The sequence below is a fragment of the Chrysemys picta genome, chromosome 5, assembly GCF_011386835.1.
Source record: "Chrysemys picta bellii isolate R12L10 chromosome 5, ASM1138683v2, whole genome shotgun sequence".
Classification (NCBI taxonomy): Eukaryota; Metazoa; Chordata; order Testudines; family Emydidae; genus Chrysemys; species Chrysemys picta.
The window spans coordinates 9,079,860-9,104,706 of record NC_088795.1 but is presented as its reverse complement, the minus strand read 5'-3'; the positions used below and the strand labels follow the sequence as shown (position 1 = coordinate 9,104,706).

Sequence of the window (24,847 nt, the reverse complement as noted above, 5' to 3'; positions counted from 1 at the left end):
GTGTAGAAGGTAAGAAAAAATATAGGCTCTATGTAAGAGATAGGGAACTCTGTCCTAGCAGATTCTCAGGTTGTGGTAGAGAGGTTTGATATCTCTGTACTGGGCACTGGCGCAACCACTCCTGGAATATTGTGTCCATTTCTGGTGTCCACAATTTGAGACAGATGCTGATAAATCAGAGAGGGGTTCACAGAAGAGCCACAAGAATGATGAAAGGATTAGAAAACCTGCCCTGTGGTGACAGACTACAGGAGCTCAATCTAAGAGAAGGTTAAGCGGTGAGCCTATGGGAACAAATATTTACTAATGGGCTCTTCACTTTACCAGATAAAGGTTATGAGCAGTCAATGGTTGGAAGTTGAAGCTAGACCAATACACAGTGGAAATAAGGCGAGCATTTTTAACATCAGAGTTTGGAGCAATTCATTCAGGGTTGAGCTGGATTTTCCACAACTGGCCTATTTTAAAATCAAGATTGGGTGTTTTCCTAAAAAATCTGCTCTAATTCCTATGGGAATTATTTTGAGGGACGTTCTATGACCGATGTGAAACAGAAATTCAGACCAGTGTGGTTCCTTCTGGGCTTGGAATTTATGAATCTGAGACTTGCTGGGGGCATTTGGAATTTGTCCCTTTTTGCTTCCCCCTTCCTCCTTCCCTCTTGACTCTTCTTCTCTTTTCTCTTCTTTCATTTCTTTCCTCTGCTCTTCTTCCTGGGGAGGGTGGGGCTGTGCTCCAGCTGTCACTGTAGGAGGCCTCACAAAGAGGTGGGGCTGGAATTGTACACTGATGGTGATCTCCACCATAGTGATCTCCTGTGGTGACTAGTGCTTTTGCCTGTGTGTTGAGAATGCTCCGCCTCCAGGACTGAGAGTCTCCACACTGATCGGCCTAATGTGGGGCTATTGCTGAGTTAATAGGGAGGAGACTCAGGCATTCTTGGCTGAGTGCAGTTAGGCCTAAGACTCAATTCAACGGCATTTGTTTGTCTGTCACTAAAGCGAGATTAAGAGATTGAATTGTTTCACAACTGATGCCTCTATGAAAACTCAGTGTGGGGTGAGGAACAGACTCTGCTGTTTTACTGGGTGGCCTGGTTGCTCTCCAGAATCAGTAATGAGCAAGTGGGGAGATCCGGGGTGCAGCTCAAACATCCAACCGGGCTGGCCGGGGGCAGGCATCAGGCCTGCCAGGGAATGGTGAGTGTGGCAATGACTTCACAAAGGCCTCTGGCAGGAACTCAGCCTATTGGGCAAAGATGATGAGGTGGCTGTAACCTCACAGAGCTCCCTTGACAACAGCCAGGCAGGACAGGGATGCGGGGCAGGGGAACCTCGGAGACCCTTGTAGCCTTGCTGCAGCAAGCCTCCATCTCGCGGTCTCTCCCTGAGGACCAAGAGACAGTTGGTGTTGAGTTTCTGTTGGATTTTTTTCCATTCTGTGTGGATTTTTTGGAAAGAAATCATCATCTGTGTAGAAGGTAAGAAAAAATATAGGCTCTATGTAAGAGATAGGGAACTCTGTCCTAGCAGATTCTCAGGTTGTGGTAGAGAGGTTTGATATCTCTGTACTGGGCACTGGCGCAACCACTCCTGGAATATTGTGTCCATTTCTGGTGTCCACAATTTGAGACAGATGCTGATAAATCAGAGAGGGGTTCACAGAAGAGCCACAAGAATGATGAAAGGATTAGAAAACCTGCCCTGTGGTGACAGACTACAGGAGCTCAATCTAAGAGAAGGTTAAGCGGTGAGCCTATGGGAACAAATATTTACTAATGGGCTCTTCACTTTACCAGATAAAGGTTATGAGCAGTCAATGGTTGGAAGTTGAAGCTAGACCAATACACAGTGGAAATAAGGCGAGCATTTTTAACATCAGAGTTTGGAGCAATTCATTCAGGGTTGAGCTGGATTTTCCACAACTGGCCTATTTTAAAATCAAGATTGGGTGTTTTCCTAAAAAATCTGCTCTAATTCCTATGGGAATTATTTTGAGGGACGTTCTATGACCGATGTGAAACAGAAATTCAGACCAGTGTGGTTCCTTCTGGGCTTGGAATTTATGAATCTGAGACTTGCTGGGGGCATTTGGAATTTGTCCCTTTTTGCTTCCCTCTTCCTCCTTCCCTCTTGACTCTTCTTCTCTTTTCTCTTCTTTCATTTCTTTCCTCTGCTCTTCTTCCTGGGGAGGGTGGGGCTGTGCTCCAGCTGTCACTGTAGGAGGCCTCACAAAGAGGTGGGGCTGGAATTGTACACTGATGGTGATCTCCACCATAGTGATCTCCTGTGGTGACTAGTGCTTTTGCCTGTGTGTTGAGAATGCTCCGCCTCCAGGACTGAGAGTCTCCACACTGATCGGCCTAATGTGGGGCTATTGCTGAGTTAATAGGGAGGAGACTCAGGCATTCTTGGCTGAGTGCAGTTAGGCCTAAGACTCAATTCAACGGCATTTGTTTGTCTGTCACTAAAGCGAGATTAAGAGATTGAATTGTTTCACAACTGATGCCTCTATGAAAACTCAGTGTGGGGTGAGGAACAGACTCTGCTGTTTTACTGGGTGGCCTGGTTGCTCTCCAGAATCAGTAATGAGCAAGTGGGGAGATCCGGGGTGCAGCTCAAACATCCAACCGGGCTGGCCGGGGGCAGGCATCAGGCCTGCCAGGGAATGGTGAGTGTGGCAATGACTTCACAAAGGCCTCTGGCAGGAACTCAGCCTATTGGGCAAAGATGATGAGGTGGCTGTAACCTCACAGAGCTCCCTTGACAACAGCCAGGCAGGACAGGGATGCGGGGCAGGGGAACCTCGGAGACCCTTGTAGCCTTGCTGCAGCAAGCCTCCATCTCGCGGTCTCTCCCTGAGGACCAAGAGACAGTTGGTGTTGAGTTTCTGTTGGATTTTTTTCCATTCTGTGTGGATTTTTTGGAAAGAAATCATCATCTGTGTAGAAGGTAAGAAAAAATATAGGCTCTATGTACGAGATAGGGAACTCTGTCCTAGCAGATTCTCAGGTTGTGGTAGAGAGGTTTGATATCTCTGTACTGGGCACTGGCGCAACCACTCCTGGAATATTGTGTCCATTTCTGGTGTCCACAATTTGAGACAGATGCTGATAAATCAGAGAGGGGTTCACAGAAGAGCCACAAGAATGATGAAAGGATTAGAAAACCTGCCCTGTGGTGACAGACTACAGGAGCTCAATCTAAGAGAAGGTTAAGCGGTCAGCCTATGGGAACAAATATTTACTAATGGGCTCTTCACTTTACCAGATAAAGGTTATGAGCAGACAATGGTTGGAAGTTGAAGTTAGACCAATACACACTGGAAATAAGGCGAGCATTTTTAACATCAGAGTTTGGAGCAATTCACTCAGGGTTGTGCTGGATTTTCCACAACTGGCCTATTTTAAAATCAAGATTGGGTGTTTTACTAAAAAAAATCTGCTCTAATTCCTATGGGAATTATTTTGAGGGACGTTCTATGACCGATGTGAAACAGAAATTCAGACCAGTGTGGTTCCTTCTGGGCTTGGAATTTATGAATCTGAGACTTGCTGGGGGCATTTGGAATTTGTCCCTTTTTGCTTCCCTCTTCCTCCTTCCCTCTTGACTCTTCTTCTCTTTTCTCTTCTTTCATTTCTTTCCTCTGCTCTTCTTCCTGGGGAGGGTGGGGCTGTGCTCCAGCTGTCACTGTAGGAGGCCTCACAAAGAGGTGGGGCTGGAATTGTACACTGATGGTGATCTCCACCATAGTGATCTCCAGTGGCAACTAATGCTTTGCCTGTGTGTTGAGAATGCTCCGTCTCCATGTCTGAGAGTCTCCACACTGATCGGCCAAGTGTGGGGCTATTGCTGAGTTAATAGGGTGGAAACTCTTGGCTGAGTGCAGTGAGGCCTAAGACTCAATTCAACGGCATTTCTTTGTCTGTCGCTAAGGCGATCATTTTTGAAGGCTACATCCAATTGAATCCAAAATTTCAGGGAATTTCTAGGCATCAGTGGGAAGAAGCTTGTTAATTTTGGTGACATTTGGAAAATAACATCACCAAAAAAGCCTGATTTCCACCTGTGCCCCTTACCTTGGTGTTGTGAGCTGAAGGGCATTGTGACTTGACAGTGAATTCAGCCAGTCAGTGCGAACTCTCCGCAGGTGATTTGCATAAGTCAGTAAATGAACCTGCAGGTTTCCGTGGGAGCGATGCCCCAGGCAGGCCTCAGGCTTAGGGTTGATTCTCAGGGTTAGTGGAGTGTGTGAGCGACAGGTGGCTGAGTTACCACTGCTCAGGTTCCTCTGCCTGCTGCACCACCTGGGCAGGGACTGTCCAGGGGAAGGTTCTGTAGATTTGAAACGTAGAAACCAGGAAGCGCAGAAGAGGAATGGCTTAGACAATTTGGCAATAAAATGTACGTTTTGTGGCAATATCCGGTGCAATTGCTACTGGTTCAGGGATGGAGACAATATTCCTGCTCCTCTTACCACTTCTCAGCAGGGGGTTGGACTAGATGACCTCCTGAGGTCCCTTCCAACCCTGATCTTCTAAGATTCTATGATTCTTAGTTTGGCCTCCATAAAAGAGACTAACTAGAGTTCCGGACACCTGTTTGCTTAAGACTGAGCAATAAGGCACAACAAATTACTGATATGAATTTTGCTGCCTCCTCTCCTTTAAGAGAATATGAGCAGTTTATGATTCTCTCGAATGAAGTAGTTCTTCTAAAATCAAGGGGAATACCAATCAATGGCTATTTCAAAACCAAAAAACCGCAAAAGGGATATTTTTTTATTTATCCTGGATTTTTAAAATGTAAATTTAAAAACAGTTTGTTTCTTTAACAAACCTATCGGGGATCAAGTTTGAAACTATGATAAGCTATGTTAAGGCCTAGAGTTGCTCTAGCCTAGTAAACTCATTTAAATAAATACATATATAAAGGAGTCCATGTTTGCTGCCAAGTTTCAGAGGAAGTCAAATCACTGAACTGTTGGAAGTCATTGGCTAAGCACCTGGGGGTCCAGAAGTTGTTGAAATAGTCAGATTTTGGCAGCAATAGCTTCTTCTGCAGGTGCAGAAAGAATATTTTCTTCATTTCAGTTGATGTAGCTACTTCATTCCAATTTAAAAAACTGATTGGGAGTTGAAAAAGGATGAAGGCTTCTATTCTTCTTGTCATATATGAATAAACACTAGAGAGAAGGAGATGTAAGCTACTACTTCAAAAATCTGGATGGACGATTATGACCAGGAACAATCAGTTCAATGCATTGACTAGAGATACGTCTTTACCTCCGTTTGTTTGAAATGAAAAAAGAAATGTTTCAGTCAACCTTTTTGTTTTTATGTATCCTGCAAAACCAGCAAGTCAACATATTTTAATGGCTACCTATTCATAGAATCATAGACGACTAGGGCTGGAACAGAGCTTAGGACATCATCTAGTCCACCCCCCTGCTCAAAGCAGGACTAACCGCAAGTTAATCATCCCAGCCAGGGGTTTGTCAAGCTGAGCTTTAAAAACTTGTACGGATGGAGATTCCAGCACCTCCCTAGGTAATGCCCCAAACAACAACAATCACTCATTGTCCTTTAGAGCACAAGGGCTCTAACACGCCTGACATGCTCAAATCTCTCTCCTGCTAGGACTTAGAGAATTTTCTCCATCCCCATGATACAGAGGGAAAGAGAAAAGAAGTGACTTCTCTTTGGTCACACACCAAGGTCATGCTAGAGCTAGAAAGAGAAGCATAAGAAAAAAGTTGTATCCAAATGTTTTGCATTTCAAACGAACTGATTTCTTGAACAAAGGAAATTTGATGTGTGGTTAGTGAACTGAAATGATACATTCTGGTCTCCACGTGTTTCTAGATGTTGTGTATTTGGTTGCCCTGGTAATAGCATCTTGTGTTGCTATGGCAACTGAGTTAGATTATTAGGGGATAGGCCAGCCAGTTTTGCCTGGTTTGGTGAGTTCAGTGTGTGTAAATAAATGGTTGCTTTTTAAGGCTTACAGTTCTCTGGTCTCCAGTAATTTCTTCCTAAACCTGCTGCCCCCAAGGATACAACACTAGATTGATGAACTAGTAGATCCATCCCCTCACACCTCGTTTTTATGCATAGATTGATGGAGGAAAACCAGTTTGCCTGTTTTGTGAACTCCCAATGGCTTTCTTGAATTTCAACGAACTAGTCAATTGAACTGAACTATTTGAATAAACTGCACTGAAGAACTGAAGGAAATATTTTCTACCCCTTTCAAGGAAGCTATTGCTGTCCAAAGCTGGGTTAGTTTTTCAGCTAACTTTGCTTCCAGGGCCTTAGCTATCACGTCAGTGGTGTGACTGCCTTAAAAACTTGGCAGTGAACATGTTCCACTTAATGTTATTTTTTCCTCTTCTATTTAAATTATTTAAGAGATTGTCATAAATTTCGCCCTTAATTTAAAATAGATGATTTTTTTCTTGTCAAGCTGGGCCTTACAAATCTCTAAGGATGAAGATTCCACCACCTCCATAGGTCACACTCAGAGCCAGGGAGACTGGGAATAGAGCAAAACCGCCAATGAAAGCCAGGAGTCCAGACTCCCAACCCCCTGCCTCAGTCACACTCAGAGCCAGGGAGACTGGGAATAGAGTCCCGCTGGCACTTCTCAGCTCTGGAAGGGAGTGTTCCTCTAGTGGCTAGTGCGGGAGCCTGGACAAAGGCTCCGTCCCCGACTCTATCCCTGACTCCCTCAGCGACCCTGAGGCAGTGGCTTCTCCTGCCAAGGCCTCTGTTTCCATCAGTGGGGCGGGGGACACTGCCCTAGAGCCCTTAGACCATGACGCTACAGGAATGTGTGTGAGGTACTAGGAGAGCTGGAGATGGGAGGTGTGCTGCTGGCTGTAGGTCAGTGTTGTGAACCCCCAGTTGCTAGGCTGAATATATCCATCGCCTGGCAATAAACCATCATCTTGTTTTCACAGCCAGTTTCGATCTCCTGGCTTCTACCCCCTACCTGCGGGCAGGGCATTGGGCAGCACCCTTTCCGCCCACCTGGGTGCAGGAGATTGAGGAAGAGAGCATCTTCCATCCAACTCTTTCCCATCGAGAGCAAGTGAGTGGAGTTCTCCAGAGCCATCCCCAGTGTGGTGGGAATGGCCCAGCAATAGGGCTCCCAGCCCTTCCCTTGCAGGAGATTGTTCCCCACATTGAGAGTATTTGGGAAGGGCAGAACCTGCCAGGTGCTGAACACCCACAACCGCAATCAGTGAAATCAGTGGGAACTGAGGGCGACTCCTGCCTCCTAGGATTGGCACCTTGTGAACGAACTTTCGTTGGGAACTCTCCGGGTTCTGCTCTTTCTCTAGCCTGGGAGGGAGCGGGGCCTACTGGGGTGGAGGGAGCTGCTTGTCCAAACTAACGGAGAGCCCCATTGCTCTGAAAGGACGAGACTCTCCCAGTATCACAGGGCCCCATTGGTGAGGGGGAACATTGGGAGCTGCCTGTGCTGTGAGTTGCTGCCACTGTGTGTGGACAGCAGCCCCATGCCCTGGGGTGGGGTGTGCGGTGTGGGGGAGTTGCCTCAGCGGAGGGGAGGTGGGCAGGGGAGCAGGCAGGCCCGTTAAGGAGAGGCTGCCTTGAGCCCAGACTCACGGCTGCTCCCCACTCGGTTCCAGAATGAAGCAGCTGAAGCGGATGCTGAGGCGGAAGGCTGGGGAGGTGGCTCCGGAGCCAGCAGGGAGCAGCGTCCTGCTTGTCCGGGAGGAGAGCGGCCCCTCTGTCCCCACGGGCGGGGAAGAGGCTTGTGGCTCCCTGACCTGCTGGAGGAAAACACCAGCTCCCTTAGCAGGCCCTGAGGCACCTTCTGGTCCCAAACGGAGGTGGCCCAGGGTCATGCTACGTCAGAGGAACCCAGGAGAGGGCGGGAGCCGGGCAAGGTGGCTCTGCGGCTTCCTTTGCAGGAAGCAGAGGAGTCAGGAGCCCAGCCCCAGTGCCCAGCTGGAGGAGATGGAGGAGACGGAGGCGGAGGAGGCGGAGCAGGCGGAAGAGGAGGTGGAGGATGAGGCGGAGGATGAGGAGGAGGATGAGTCCCCTGAACAAGAGATCATGAGGATCATCCAGGGGCACCTCCAGGGCAGAGCTGAGGTACAAAATTCCCCCAGCTGCGCTGCCCCCGTGTCTGTCCTGCCCCTTGTTCTATCCCCACCCACGCAGGGGGGTCTTGTCCCAAAGAATCCCTCACCCCCAGTGGGGGGCACTTCTCCCCTGTTACCTGGCACCCCAAAGTGGGGGCATTTGTCTCACACAGGCCAAGGTGTCCGCTCTCCACAGACACTGGCCCAGTTACAACCCCAGTCTGCGCAGGGCGACACTGGGTTCGGGAAGCGGGGCGGCTTTCCCTGTCCAACCCCATGGGGTTCCTGAGACCTGGAGCTGCTCTAGGTGGTGTGGGGAGGTCCCTACCTAACCGTCTCTCTCTCTCCCCCACCCCACTCCTAGTTGCTGCAGGACAGGGCCAAACAGCTCTGCTTCCTCAATGCTATCCCACGTCTGTGCTTCTTCGCACAGCAGCAGCGGCGGGACACCCTGGAGCCGCACTTCTCAAAGGCGGCCCTCGTGGAGAGCATTGCGGTGAGTGGGACCCCGTGCCTGGCCCCTGGGGCGAGGGACCCAGATATGGGAGGAAGAGTTAGTGGGGCTGGAGTGGGGAGCAGACGACAGTAGTTCCTGGCGCTGAGGGCTGGGGAGCAGGGAAGGGGGAAATTCTGACACCGATCGGGAGCTGGCAGTGGGGGAATTGTAAGGCTGGAGGGGAGGGGAGGGAGGAATTGGGTGGGAGAGGGGGAAGGAAGTTTGACGGATGGGCGGAATGGGGGACCCAGCTGGTTGGGGGTGGGGGTGACACTGGCTGTTTCTGCAGAGCACTTTGGTCTCCTCCCTGGGAAGCGCCTGTGGGTCTGCGGGGCCTGAGTCTCACATGCGATTTTATCTTCTTGGGGTCTCTCAGGAGCTGATTGAAAATCTGCCCCTGGTGCCAGAGCCAACCTCCGTCATCTCCAGCTCCATGGCCGCGGTTTGCAGCCTCAGGTACCAGGACCCTCCCATCCAGCTGCCCTAACCCTGGTGCTGATCGGGTCCGGAGCCGGGAGTCCCAGATCCTCTCTGGCCTAGATTACCCCCAGCTGTGGCTGTTCACGTCCCCCAGCAGAGGAGGTGGGAACTTCCCCTCTTTCCTGGCTGGGGGGTGATTTCACTCCCATAACGTTAGAGTGGCCGTAGGGAGGGGATCACTGCGGGGGAGGGGGGTCATGTCCCTGTCAGTGCTAGCGCCACTCCGGTGCTGCCAAGTATAACACGGGCTCCTCTCTCCTGCCAGCAAACTGAAGCCACCGCTTGCCCTGGAGCTGGAGTCACGCCTCCTGCGGGCTCTTATGTATTCCATATTCACCATGACCACTGAGCGGTATAACCCCTACTTCGAGGTAGGTCATGATCCTACTTCTCCCGACCCAGGAGCAGGAGCCACCTCTGGTCCCTGCTCCCTCGGTTTGATGGAGCTGCTGAGAATAGGGGAGGGGTGAGCAGAGCTGGGAACAGGCCCAGGCAGGGCGTAGGGGGGACAACACAAACTCTCAGGGAGGGCCCCTTCCCTCCAGGGGGGATTGTGTTACCCCTCTGTGGCTGAACCCAGCCTTCCCTCTCCTCATTCTCTGCTCTGCTGCCTGGACTCTCCCGGGGATCCTACCTCCCACCCATTGCGGTTTGGCTGTTCCATAGTCTGCTGGGTACCAGGCCCTGCGCAGAGAACTGCTAAGAGCAAGGATTGAAGAGGCAGCAGGCATCCGGCCCTGAACTCTTGCTAAGTGTCCCTGGAGAGATGGGAATGGCAGTGGCCAGGATGTGCCTTTTGGGTCTGTCCAGGGCTCCCCCGAGAACCCCCCTGGTCCCCTGACTGATGTAGCCCCATGTCCCATGATTGACGGGTGCTCCCTCTTCTTGCAGGCTCTGCACAACAGCTTTTTAGAGGGCCTGGACACCATGCTCGGATGCCTGCTCACCGAGACCCCCACCATAGCCAAATTGCAGCACCTCTTGGAGGTGAGTAGAATGGGAGGGTCTGGGGCGGAATTTCCCCTGAACCCCGTGGGAGGGCTGCAAAGGAGAGACTAGAAGAGTCACATTTCCATTGTGTCCTCCCAGCTTGGACCCAAGCGGCCACACGTTCCCAGAGCTGTCAGTGCAGTGCCATGTTGGGACCCTTACGCCTCACAGGGCGGGGGCGCGGGGGAGCAGGGGAAGGAGCTGGGAGTGTCAGCCAGAGCTCTGCATGGCAGCATTACGCACTAACAGTGAGCACGAGGCCTGGCTGGGGACTGAGAGACTGAAACCCCTGTGAGATGCAGGACATGGGCCTCTGAGAAAAGTCTCTGGCTCCTTTCTAGGGAGACCCTGAGATACAGGAGGAACCTCAGGGAATCAGCTCTTCTGTCCTAGGGACACTGCAGTTCCCGGAGGCATTGTCCTCACGGCTGCTCCATCCATCCTCCCAAGGCCTTTGCAGCCGGGGTCTGGGGTCCAGGGCATGTGCCTTGATCCTGACGTGCTGTTCATGGATCAGGAGTTCAGAGCAAATAGACCAGCCCCAAGACCGAACATTGTCCCAGCCTGGAGAGACAATGAGCTTGTGCCCAGCAAGACGTGGGCAGTGTCATGAACCCCCACATGAGAAGTCAGCTATTCCCCCCTGGGCACAAGGTCTCAGCCCCATGGGAGGGGGAGAGGCTCGTTTGTAGAGCATGTACGCCTGTTCGCTGACCCTCCCCTGCCTCCTTCTCCCGCAGCACGTCCATTTCTGGCTCCAGTCCAAAAACAGACACGAGAGAGTTAGAGCCATACGGTGCAGCGCTGCCCTGCTCCAATTCGCCACCTCCCTGCCCGGATTTGACGTAAGTGACCTTTGACCCCAGCATCCTGCAGAGTCAGGGCTTGAGTCAAGTTCCTCATCCCCTGGCTAATTGGTCGGCCCTGGGTCCGTGAGGGACTGCGTTCCACAGGCCACGGGCTGGCAGGGTCGTGCCTGGCCTCACGGCCCTTGTTATTCTGGAGCAGCCTGGCAGCGAGTGCTCATAGAGGGCCCTTCCCTGGTCCCTTTGCTTCAAGCTCCTTTGGGGTCAGTGAGAAAGAGGGCTCTAGTTCCTCTCCCTCAGCGCCTCCTACAGATGGATGGGAGCAGAGCTCTGGCCCAGAGGAGCTGGGGAGCTGAAGAGACAATGTTGATGGATTCCCCTCTTCTCCTCCCACCAGACCTCCTCCGATTTCCCTAAGGCGGGCAACTTTGTATTGCAGCTGGGTCTGTACATCTCGGACCCAGCCAACGACATCAGCCAGCAAGCCAGGAGCGGGCTACATTGGCTGCAGAGGCTCCTGCTGCAGAGGAGGGGTAAGAAACCCAGCTGGGCAATGGGGCCCCATAGAAGTGAGTCCCTTGGCGACTAGCTCCAGCTGGCCATTGGGACACCAATAGAACTAAGGCCTCTTCTGTTAGACCAACTGCAGCAGGGCAGAGGGACCTCAATGGAAACAAGGCCCCTGTTTTGGGCCCCCCACTTGCTGGCCAAGGGACCCTACAGAAAGAAGCCCCCTCCTCTGAGACCGACCCCAGCTTAGATGATGTCTCACACTCATCTCCCTAATTCAGGGAGAGAGGAAGGGGACGAACGTGCCAGGGAAATTGGCAGCTTTACCTCAGAGCCTGGCTCCGTCCCCCAGCCCAGGGAAATCAGCCCACCCAGGGGGCAGCCAGCTGGTGAGGGGACAGGAACGGAGCTATTGAGACACGTGGAGGGAAAGAGCCCACCATGAGGGCAGGGGCAAGGACCACAGGAGAAGGACACAAAGCTTGTAAGATGTCACCAGTTGGGTAGCTAGGGCCAGATCCTGACTTCAGTGGGTGGGTTCTCAGTATTAGACACCACTGTTAACAGGCGCCCACTCCCAGAGCACCATGGCCATAAGGGTCCATGATTGCTGTGATGAATGAGACAAATCCCCCTTCAGCTACTTAGCCGCCTGGTCCATTGGGTGCCCCGAGGACCCCGGCCAGTGTTCACCCAGCAAAGGGAACAGAAGGAAACAAGCACTAAAACCGGATTCCAACCCTCCCCAATGGGTGTGTCTCTCTTCCCAGGGTTGAACATCCAAGAGGCGAGCCATCTGTGGTGCCAGGACAGGCTCCAGGACACCGAGCGCCTGGCCTACAGAAATATGGCCAGGGTGGGAGAGGTAAGGACTCTCTGCTGGTGCACTGCAGCAGCTCAGGTGTGGAGCTGTCTCCCCCGGCAGTTAGTGTGTTATGGAGAGGGAGGGATAGCTCAGTGGTTTGAGCATTGTCCTGCTAAACCCAGGATTATGAATTCAATCCTAGAGGGGGCCATTTAGGGATCTGGGGCAAAAATCTGTTGGATGATTTAGTTGGTGTTGGCCCTGCTTTGAGCAGGGGGTTGGACTAGATGACTTCCTGAGGTCCTTTCCAACCCTGATATTCTATGATACTTATTTCCAGCTGAGGGTCCTGTGGCACCTTTGAGACTAACAGAAGTACTGGGAGCATAAGCTTTCGTGGGTAAGAACCTCACTTCTTCAGAGGTTCTTACCCACGAAAGCTTATGCTCCCAGTACTTCTGTTAGTCTCAAAGGTGCCACAGGACCCTCTGTTGCTTTTTACAGATTCAGACTAACACGGCTACCCCTCTGATACTTATTTCCAGCTGACAGTGTTCGGCTGCAAGAGGCCGAGGACTCTGGGTTGCAGCCTTGCTAACGGTCCAGGCTTGTGTGTGTTCCATGGATCTATGTCTACGTGGCATACAAGGGATCCCCTGGGGGGTTGAGTTAATGGAGGATTGTATCTCCAGGGATCCGGCTCCGCTCACTCTCCCTGGCTGACACCCTGGTGTCTGAGAGGGGAGCCCCATGGTCAGTGAGTTGGGAAGCTCAGACCAGATCCCCATTGGAGTCTCTGCACCCTGTGGAAGCACAGGCTCGGTGTGGGGGTTGCCCAGCACCATGTCGAGTCAGGGAGCAGAACCTGCCCCTGCGCTGGGCATTGGGGTGAGGAACACCGAGCCCCTTTCCTGGGCTGAGTCACTGCACCATGACGCTCGTGGGAATGTCAGTGGGGTGAGGAGCAGGAATGGAAGCAGATCTAAAAGGCCCTTTCCTCTAGCGGGTGAGCTGCAGGAGATATCGCTGCTGGGAGCAGTAGGGATCCTTTGTCTGTGTGAGCTGGTTCCAGAGTGCGCAGACACATTCCCAGCATGTCATGGCACCTGCGGTGAATCCTGCTCCAGAAAGAGCTATTCCTCAGTGCCTGCAACCTCTTACTGACGGGGGTTCCTTGGTCCATGGGACCCCAAAGGTTGGCTGCCCCAGGACTCTTCTTCATCTTGTGAGATACTAGAGGGATTTGGAGCCTGGTTCTGGGCAACTAACAAGGGCTGTGGTGCTGTTGGTTTTAGGTCTTTGGACAGATCTTTTCAGAGGGCCAGAGAATATCGTTCATCCAGGCGGCGCTTCTGGCCATACATGACCCCCAGATCCGTATCAGCCAGGCTGCGCTGGTGCTAACATACTCCATCCTGGGGGAAGCCGGACAGCTTATAGGGGATGAGGTAACCAAAGAAGGATCAATTGGGGAGGGAGCCCCAGAGTCTTTCACCTCCAGGCCATTGAAAGTCATTCCCATCCCATCCCCATGCGCTGACCTGGGAGCAAGGAGAGGATGAACCCAGGCAGGTGCCATTGGTCGGTGCCAGCTTGTCCCTTGAGCAGCTCAAAGCAGGGCAGACCCAGCTCTCCAGCAAGACTATTTCCTAACATTCATCACATCAACACGACACGCTGCCATTGCTCATACTAGGGGCTGCCAATTCCCCATGTGACCACTGTGAGCCTTTCCCACCGCTCAGGGCCTCAAGCCGGTTCCTAGGGCTCTGGGATCGTGTTATCCCAGCCACCCCCTGCTCTGGGAGAACTGGAGGAGTCAGTCAGCAGAGGCTGCTCAAGTGCCCCATTCCCCAGAGCCACTGTCCATGGCGTCATCTTAACAACAGGGGCATCCCTTGAGAAAAGGTGTCCACATCCTCTCACCCCCCGGCACTACTGCCCAGAGCCTCCCAGCCCCTCAGGTGGAGGAGGCGAGGGTGGCTGAGGGGGGTTCAGCTCTGCTCCCCAGAATCCCAGCTGGGTTTGGAGGTAGAACAGCTCTCACGGGGGGCCTGAGAGGAATGGGGGCAGGAGTTCATTCCACAATGGTGAGAGAGGGGTTGGAGGTCACTAGAGAGGAGACAAGATTTCGTCTCGGGGGTTGGGTGCGGGAATCCGTCCCTCAGACGTGGGGAGGGGTGGGGTGGAAATTCTGCCGGTTCCCCTTGCCGTTAATGCCCTTCGTTGCCATGGGTGTCTAGTCTCTGACTGATTCTTGTTCCCTTTCAGCAGGAGGATGTTAGCGCGACGATCATGGCGCACCTGTTCTACATCCGGTGCTTGCGCCAGGTCCCCAAAGCATTGCAGGGGTTGTGCGCAGTGGGACACCTTTGAAGTCCCCTCTCCCCTCTCGCATGACCAGAAGCTCCCACTCCCTGCCGCAGGTACTGCTCTGTCTCACTGGGCCTGGGGGAGAAGGGCTGCAGGGAGTGGACATAAACCCCACAGCACTGAGAGATACTCAGGCCGAGCACCTCGCTCTCACCACCATGCCCCTCCCCGACCCCTGGAGCTGGGGCCAGGCCAGTTACGGTCCCTGCCCCCATGCCCAGAGGCCAGTTTCGGAAGCATCAGGCTGTCAGGGCCGTGGGGCTGGCCCAGAAACAAGAGCATCCGCAGAGCCAGGGGTTATCCTCAGGAACCATTGCAGTCTGGGAGGGGTGGCCCGACGTGGAGCCCCTCCCCTGCCGTCACTGCTCAGACCTTCCCATGGCCCGTGTCACCCTGCCGCAGTGAATGTCTGACCATCCCCCACCTGGGGCCCAAGCCACCCAGCCGGTATCTGAACCTTTCCCAGCCAGGAATGAAATTCCTCCCTAGCACCTTGGGGCAAGGAAAGCTCCTCCCCATCTGGCAGGTGGGGTCTGAGACACAGAGGAAGGGCTGTGCTCCTGGTCACACACTCCTGGGGATAGATCTGGGAACTGGACTGGGTCCCAGGCTGGTCCCTTTCCCCCAGGGGCACCTTCGCTTTCTGCCCTTTATTCTCCCCTCCTGCTAGGGGGTCTCTGAGTGTGAAAGGAACCAGGAGGGTGATGGGGTCCTGGCACAATGCCGGGGTGGGAGCTCCCCTTGGCTTGGACCCCAGAGTAAGAGACATCTTTGTCATCTTGCTCTCTTTCTTTTATTCCTAGGAAGGGAGTCCCCCAATGTGGGGGCTCTAGAGCTCCAGCTGGGCAGTGCCTAGGAGAACCTGGAAGTCATCCTGGTTCCCGCCTGCATGCACCACCCTGCCCTGCCCTGCGGTTCCTCACTATTGACTCTGGCTTGACCCTTGGCTCCTGTCTCTGGTTATGACTTCAGCGTGACCCTTCTTGGCTTCAGATGTTGGCTACCCACCCTGGTTCCGTATTCTCCTTGCCCTTCTCTAGTCCTGCTCCAGGCACCCCACCGACCCGCTCCGGCATTGCCTTCTCCTGATCTTCCCCAAGCACTCGGACTTTGACTACCCGGCTTTGACCCTCGGCCTGTATCTGGACTCTGGCTTGACATTGACTTGGCTGATCTTTGGTCTCTGACTATCTGGCTACGACCTCTAGCCTGGACTTGGACACTATCTCTGCTTCTGCTTTGTCGATGGACTCTGATCTCGGTTTTGACCCTGGTGTGTCCCTGGACCATGATTCTAGCACCACTCTTAGCCTAGGCACAATCCTGCACCTCCCTGCGACCTACGCTCCAACCACTGAGCCTAATTACCAGATGCAGCATGTAACATTAGGTGGTGCAACTTTTTGCAGAAAAGCAGGCTCTCCGCAAGTAAGTGGTCCATATGCAACAGGGACACAGCAATAGTATAAGGGCCCTACCGTCAATCAAACCCTAACCCCGCCCCTTGGCCCCTTTAATCCCGCCCCTGGACTCCTTGGTCCCGCCCACCTGTCACCGGAAGTCCCACCCATGGGGGTATTACTTCCGGGGTCAAGGTGCCACCTGACCGGAAGCACGGTGGGTCATGTGACCCCTCTAAGAACTCCCCCCCATCACCCTCTACCAATCAGGAGGGGTTTCGTCCTGATAGGACCGCCCCGAGAGGAGATTTTGACCAATCAGGGTGACTTCCAGGGTGGGGGGTGACCGGTCCAGAAGTGTGTCATGTGACCCCTCTAAGAACTCCCTCCCCCCTAACCATCAAGAGGGGTTTCGTCCCGACAGGACCTCCCTGAGAGGAGATTTTGACCAATCAGGGTGACTTCCAGGGCGGGGGGTGACCGGTCCAGAAGTGCGTCATGTGACCCCTCTAAGAACTCCCCCCATCACCCTCTACCAATCAGGAGGGGTTTCGTCCTAATAGGACCGCCCCAAGAGGAGATTTTGACCAATCAGGGTGACTTCCAGGGCAGGGGGTGACTGGTCCAGAAGTGCGTCGTGTGACCCCTCTAAGAACTCCCTCCCCCCTACCCATCAAGAGGGGTTTCGTCCCGACAGGACCTCCCTGAGAGGAGATTTTGACCAATCAGGGTGACTTCCAGGTTGGGGTGACCCCTCCGGTAGTGAGTCATGTGACCCCACTAAGAACTCCTCCCAAGGACCTCCGCCAATCAGAGTGCAGCACCATTGCCCCATAAGTCCCAGGGCCAGATAGAGGAGGCGGCCATCTCTTACCAAGGATACGTGTTTTTGAAATCGCGGAAAGGCTGCTGAGAGGAAACATGCACTCCTTCACCACCCCCGTGAGAACTTCGGACTTGTTTTAGCCCTGAGCACCTTTGAACTTGTGTGGAGAAAGCGCTACATCAGCGACAGTTCCGAGGAGGACCCTTTGACCCAGATGTTGATGCATAAGTCGTAACCCGACCCCGCAACCCTCGTGAGGCATCACGATGAGCATGATGGCCTCTCTTTGTCCACCCCCTCAGAGGTGGAAGGCGATCGTAGCTTGGGGGAGGCACCGGCGGACAAAGCGAATGGAAAAGACGGAGCTCAGGTAAAATGAATGATTAAGAAGCAGTGGTCAAGGAGGGGTGGGTAATGGAATAGGAACCGGGGGTTGCGTAAATTAAAAAACAAGCAGTGAGGGTGTTTACACGGTTTCTTTTCTGAAAATCTCTCAACAGGTCGACGATGCCTTTTTAGAGGCCTTTAAGAACTTACACATCGGAAGCCTTGTGGGAGTAAATATATCGTGCGTCAGCTGTTTTTCCTCATGTCTGAGACACAGATCTCAAGGCGAAAAGGACAAAATGGAAGAATGAACCATCTGAGACTCCCTGATGGTAGGGGTCATGGCATCCATTTCTACAGGTGGCTGTAAAAGGTTGTGTTAAACCAGGCGATTAATAAAACTTATTTAAATGTGTCAATATGAATGTGTCCCCTTTCATACTCGTGGTAGTAAAAGACGGTACCGATAACAGATGACTCCGTTAAAGAAAATATATTACGCCCCCGGGGAAGTTGGGATCTTCGGCGCGGTCACCATTTTGTTACCAATAATGAAGTCAAAGCAGACCTGTGCAATAGTCCAGGACTAGATCTTTCAAACTGTCGAAGTTGATCTTTTCGCAGTTTGCTACATTTAGGGTAATACCTTTGACTTTCATACAGGCCTTTCCACCCAACAGCTTATACCCATAGGTTTTCGGGCCTGCCGACACAAACTTGGTGATGTGTTGATCTGGCGGGATCTGACTCGTGAGGTCCCCTAAATAATCCCCCAAAGGGGGATTCCAGTCACACTCCCTTTTCACAAATATCACCGAGTCAGTGTCGTGGTACAGGCACCGCTCTTGCAAACCTTCTAGGAGGCTGTATAATTCTAAGCGGGCATAAGCGGTGGTGAAACAGGCTATGAAAACATTGGTATTGCCAGAGACAGAGTACCGTTCTTTTGCGTGCTTCCACGCCATGCACGCTGTTTCATCATCGATAAACTCGCAGGATGAAACCTCATAATTGGGGGAGAACAGGTACTGCAAGAGTTCGTCAGGGTCTCTCACGATGCTGGTGTTGGGTAGGTTGGATCTTTGGCCGAATTTACCCCACAGAGAATTTAAAAACAGTTTAGCGATTTGGCGTTTGGCAGGGTTTGATCTGATCTCCTGTTGGCGTAAATGCACGCCTTCTTTCTGGTAGAAATCGCTAACGTACTTATTTTGTTTCTCCTCGTCTGTGCACCAACTGGGATACCCTGAAGCCTCTTGTTTCTGGTGGAGGTGTAATTTTATGTACTCTAAAAAGAGTTTCAGATTTTTCATTAAAATTTCCAGATTTCATAGATCTTAGCCACCGCGTACCCCTTCGCTATGGCCGCGTTCAATTCCACCTTGCTCCATGTCCCCAGGATGGCCCGGTGCTTGTCAGTATGGGTGCATGTCTCCCGCTGCTCGGTTTCCGCACAGGTTCGGCATAGCGAGAACATAAGCTTGCCACCCACGCTGACAGGTAACAATAGGAAAAAAAGAAGCCTTGTGGGGGGTACACTAACTTTTGCAATTCCAAAATAATTTGCAAGGGGTCCAAATGTGTCAGACTATATCGGGGTGTCCGAGAGGGTATTCTTTGGTTTTGTTTACAAAAGGGTACAGGCTGGTAAAATCATAATAGTGGATTTCTTCCCCGGGGTTAGGCTTGTAATATAGGCGGATAGCGTTTGTCCTCCCCCCAAAAAGAGCATCCTAGGCACGAGAGGCTGGGGTAACTGGGCTCGGTTTAAAAAGTCTGCAAGCTCCCTGTCTGTTTCTTTCATCACCTCCCACTCGTGCTCCCAAAGAGTCCTCACTGCAAAACCAAGTCGTTTCAGATAGTCGGTCTTGAGCTGCATCTTGTAATAAAGAAACCGAAAGATGTTCCCGTCATAGGATTTTGTGCTTTTTCACAATAACAAGTGACACAGCCGTGGAAAAAAACACCCGTTAAACTCACAGGCTGTGTGTACCCCATCAACATCAGCATAACTGTCTAAAAAGTAGGGGCCTAGCTGTAGTTCCCCACCCTGTAAAGCGTGACGTATTTGTATATTTTCTTTGTGAGAGATATACAACAGCCACTAAGTAGATGGGGTCGAATATCTCTTTTTCTGCCTGTGATAGTTGTCCGGAGGGAGAAGAGCTACCGTGTTAGGCTCCAAAAAACAAACCTGTACGTAGCCATGCAGACAGATGCCAGTGTTATGTACCGGAATGGATCTATACAGTTTTATCTCAGTGAATTTACCAGGTTCTTTCTCTACTGCATCTCCCTTCTCCGTCATTTTCATAATCTCTTTTCTGTATAGGATACAGGCCTGTCTCAAAATTTTTACATCCTGCTGACAGTAATATGTGAGCTCTTTCTGCAAGTCAAATGTCTCAGAGCTATGGTCTCGATACCAGTCGAGAAACTCTGCTTTTTCTCTGGGCATCATGCTTTCTACACCATAGTGCTCCATACCAGGCATAGGCCCCACATAATTTTGATTTTCGAACGTGTTAAAAACAAGTGTGGAAAATACCCTTTGCACCCTTCAAACCCCCATCGCCTGCGGTAGCTTGCTAAGCTTCATGGGCAAGAAGTTTAAAGAGTCTATAAAACAAATGCCCAGGGCCTTAAGTTCCACGCACATTAGTTTACTACCCTGAGTGATCAGTTCTAGCCCATCTTTTCCTTGAGTAACTGTCTAACAACGAAGTACGCATCATAACCTTTAGAATTGTGTGCTAGGAATGTGCAGTCCCGAAACTCTTTGCCAATAAAGGTCTTAAACACAGAAAGACACTCATCACCCTTAAATTCCCAGGATTTTTCTGGCTTTAGGGACATAGCAAAAATGTAATTGGGAGTGTGCAACCCGGTCTCCTGCGTGCATTCGAAATCATAAAAAAGATATACTTTTCTGAAGATTCGGGCTTTCTAAGGCTGTCCATAAAACAGAGGTGACCGTCTACATCACCACCGATCAAGACTGACACTTCTCACACAAAGTTTTAGACAGGCATTCAACTTGGTTTTTTGATGCACAGTCGATATGTCTGTCTAAACACTCTTTGGACCGACAATACAGTCTACAGCTAGGACACCGCTGCTGCACGCCCACGCTGTCTGAGCACGTTACGCTCAAGCAGAGGCGGCAACGATACCTGCAAGAGTGGTCATGGCTGTACATCGTGTGGCAAAACTCACAATAATTTTTCGCTCTGAACAACTTTTTTACATCCAGAACCCCATAGTAATGCTCATCGTGCAACAGGATAAAATAAGTCTCGGGGTACACTGTGCCCCCCGTTTTAAAAAAGCCCCAGCCGCCTTTCGCCGTATACAGCACCACCTGTATGTTAACTCCTAAATGCTGTTCACACTTTGCTACGTCGCTGAGCATAACCTTTTTTTGATCTGACCACCCCAGTTTCTCATGTAACTTTCTCGCCTCCGCTAAAAATTCCACGTCCATAGGTTTACGATCGGACATGACGGCCAAGAGCCCACCCGCAAAACACAAATTGGTACCGGTGTAAGTCAGGTCTACTAAACACGATCTCTTTTAATGAATAATTTGACTATTAAGGATAGAATTTAAAAAAAAATTCTACGAGCGCCCCCACCCCTGTTTTTACAGCTGTCACAACGAGGCACAATGTCCCATCGACATGCAACTCTCTATTGCTCTGTAGCAGCTTTGAGGTCTGATTTAAGAAATCCTCAGCAGACAGCTCATCCCTAGTTCTTTTGACCGAAAACAGAGTTAGTTAAATTACGGCTCTCTAAACGTAACTGTACATAATCATCAGGGCCTACTCTACCATTAATGTCATCGAGCACTAACTGTATTCCCCGCTGTATGGCTTCAACAACCTGCTGAGCTGAATTTATTTGCTCAAGATTGACAAAACGAAATTCCTCACAATACACCGACCCCCCAAATCTGGATAATTCACGTTGCCAACTTCTCACTCTCTCCATATACACGTCGGCATTTTCGGGGTTACTTGGGGGTTCCTCTACGGGATCATTAGCGGCATCGTCTACATCAGATGCTATTTGAGAGTCAGACTCTGAGGCGCCTCCATGAGGGTCATTGGGAGTAGAATGGGACCCGTCTAGAGAGCCCTCTGGGGAATTTGCTAAACCAGAGTCTGATTCCGCTTCCCCATTTTCAGACAAGCCAGTTTGAGAGCCTCCAGTCGGGGGCATCTCTCTGTTTTTGTTTTTTTTCCCTCATTACCTCTTTAGCCCTTTTTAAAATTTTTACAACAACCCGGGCCTGGAACTTTTTGGCAGCCATCTGTTTATTCCCCAAGCGCTGTCCCCTCTTTTGTTTACACATGAGCTGATGTGTACCCTGGAGGGTGCCCCTTTTACCCAGGCCCCTTTTCACGACTAGTCATGCCTGCTCAGAGCCACCCTTTCCAGCCCTCATGTTTTTCAGCATGGTTCTGAACAAAGCATCATATTTTTCCCATTTCTTTCTAGAATCCCGTTCTTTTAGACTACCCGAGGATACAGCCTCCATCACTTTTCTGAGGGAAGCATCAAACCCTCCCCAAATACTAGAATATGGGGAAGCTGTGACGAGCTTATGGTTTGGGAGAATGGTTTGTCAGTTCGTGGTTTTTTATTCACAACCCCTAGAGCACATGCTCCGGGTTTGTGAATGTGGGCATTTTCGCTCACAGTTTCCTCAGGGCTTGGTGTGGTAGTAGCCACTGAGGAACTGGAGTTGTGGTGGAATGGTTGTTTTTTACCTGAGTCTTTTGTTTTGTCCTTGGGTTTGACGTATATAAAGTTTGGAGCGCCCAGATGCTTCAGCTGCACTCCTATGCTGTTTTGCATTGTTAAAGGTCTCAAAGCAGATTCCTGGTTCGTTGGCAATTCTGGAGGAGATGTCCTTGTAGCTCTGACTACTGCATTGTCAGAACAGTTGCCCAGGCCTATGAGAGGGAAAACAACAACAACAACAACATTTTACAATACTGAACTTTACCATCTCTCACCCACACCTCTGTATTTACTTAAAATACAAAACCTCATAGAACAACCAAACCAATAAGCAAAATATATTTACAGGGCTTCATCCATCCATCAGTGACTGATGCTGGTGAATTTTCCTTTTCAGCTGTCTTTCCTTTTTCTTTTCAGCTTGTTTTCCCTCTGGTCTAAGGATCTCATGTTTTGACTGTACTGTGGAGCAAACAACAACATTATTATAAAACACATGAAACCATCTTGTAAACATACATATACATATTACACACACACACACACACACACACACACACTTACTTCATTAGGGTGTTTTGTCCCCCCAGCCATGTGTGTTTGGGTTAGTTAGTAGCATTCCCTCTCCCCAAGTGCCTCAAACCCCATTTTTAAAAACCCATCACATTATGCACAGTAAAAAAAAAAAAAAAAAAAAAAAAAAAAACGCTGTTAGTTTGAAACAAACCAAGTACTTTAAAAACAAACAAACAAACAAAAAATGCCTTGCACAGGCTCCTCACACACACACACAACACAGCAGCTTTATAAAACACACCAAACCAAGTTTGCAGCCATACACTTTTCAAAAACCCACATGCATTTAAAAGCCTGTTGCAAAAAAATAAATAAATAAAGTTACCTTTCACTATGGGATAAAGTGTTGCAGGCACATGCTTGTTCTGTTCCCCCTCATGTGTGTTTGGGCCTTCAGGTTCAAGAACAAGCAAAAATGTTGGTTAGTATTATCCTAATCCCTATACAGCCTGTGGAGTACTTTTTTTTTTTTTTAATTCAACAGTATTAAGCACAACTATAGTTAAAATGGTTTTAACCCTGGCCTGGTGGTGAAATGCAGTTTAAAGTTACTGGTTCCATGCTAAACAGATCACTCTGCAATAAACATAGGCACCATTATTTATTAAGACATAGCATTCCCTTTTGTGATCTGGGATAGTGAAACCATTTTGTCTGCACAACAGGGCTTACCCCCCCCGCTTTAAGTTAAAATACATTTGTGGCTGTCTTACAGTATTAAACAGTACCCATTTCCAAGTGGGGGCCCTTTGCAGATATCAATGAATGTCTTGGGGGTTGGTTGTTTTTTTAAAACATGTTTCTTTCATGCTTAAAGTTTGGGGGGTGGGGTTGTTGCCTAGAAAGAATGGCCCATAGCATTCAACCAACTCCTGGGCCATATTTAAACTGTCCAATAGCGTTCCACCAACCCCAGGGGTTATATTTAAACTGTCCAATAGCATCTGTGAATTCCTGAGGTTTAATTTCATTTCATATTAAGCAGAACTCACCATCCACCCCCACCCACCCCTTACTATGGGTGAACTCCCATCAAATGTAACCCTATAGCAACGAGGGTAAGTAATTGCAGTCACCCTGGCTATTCAGTGAGGGGTGTGTGTGTGGTTAAACCCATTCAGGTCAAGAGACTAAGGATAGCTCTGTGGTTTAAGTATTGGCCTGCTAAGCTCAGGCTTGTGAGTTTAAGTCTTGAGAGGGCCACTTAGGGATCTGGGGCAAAATCAATATTTGGTCCTGCTAGTAAAGGCAGTTCTATGAGATAGGCATATCTCCATATTAACTCTATTGTCTGAACTAGACTTGTTTGTTTTATTGTACGCACATTTTTAGGATTTTTCCCCCTCCCACCACAACATACATTTCAGCTTTTTGCTATACACACACAAAAACACAAGAGCTAATTCTCACAAACAATTTATTTTTTTATTTAAAAAACTTACAGCTCCTTGAAAACAAGCCAAACTGCTTCATTAAAACATTTTAGCTCACTTAAAGGCCAAAGGCCTTCTAACAAAACACAGATAGTCACAAACCCCCTTTTCAAAAATTTACAGCTACCAAGTTTTATATGGCATGTTTGTCCCCTCACCATTCTCTAACTTAATCCTTTTAGATTTCTTACCAATAGTTTTTTTCTTAAGCAGGGTTCTGTAACTCTTTGTGCGGACTAGACGGTCAATATAACGCTGTAAGCAGGCATCTTCCGGTTTGGTCATATTCTTTAGAACACGGTCAGGGTCTGCACTGAATTGCACAGCATTTATCAAGGTCACCCCTTGCGCTAAATGTTCTTGGGTTAGGCACAGACATTGCATAGCAGAACCTATGGCAATAACAGTGTTTAATAAGCTTTCCAAACACAGCTCAGCACACAGGCCCCGGAGCTTGCAGTTTATATCCACTGAAGTCCAAGTCACACAGTCATGGTGCCTTTGGCCTGGCGCATCTATGACACAGCCCTCACAATCTTCAGAAAGCTTTTCCCTAAGGCAGTGTTTAAGGACAGCATAAACAGCAACGCGTACAATAGTCCGCATGACTTTTTTACGCTCACGACGTGGCACTGGCTCAGTTAGTTCTATGCCAAGCCGCCTCCTAAACTCCTCATAGCCATCATCCTCAGAGTCCTCTTCAACAACTTGTATCGGCGTTGAGCAAAAACATGGTGGGCCCGGTTCATCTTCGCCGCTTGATGCAACGCTGTCCAGGGCCTGCGGGTCCTCTAGAAAGGCATCGTCGAGCTGTTGAGAAATTTTCAGAAAAGAAAACGTGTAAGCACGCCCACTGCTTGTTTTTTAATATACGCAACCCCCGGTTCCTACCCCATTACCCACCCCTCCTCGACTGCCGCTTCTTAATCATTCATTTACCTGAGCGCCGTCTTTTCCGTTTGCC

General features: G+C 50.3%; 1 long non-coding RNA gene across 1 annotated transcript; it reads right to left on the bottom strand.

Annotated features, from left to right (window-relative positions):
• Positions 1-21,414: 21,414 nt before the first annotated feature.
• LOC135983519 (uncharacterized) lies at positions 21,415-22,847 on the bottom strand. The gene is made up of 3 exons (XR_010601196.1): positions 22,776-22,847; positions 22,221-22,336; positions 21,415-22,086 (listed from the first exon to the last, which is right to left on the bottom strand). It is a non-coding gene; the product is annotated as an uncharacterized LOC135983519 (long non-coding RNA).
• Positions 22,848-24,847: the final 2,000 nt, after the last annotated feature.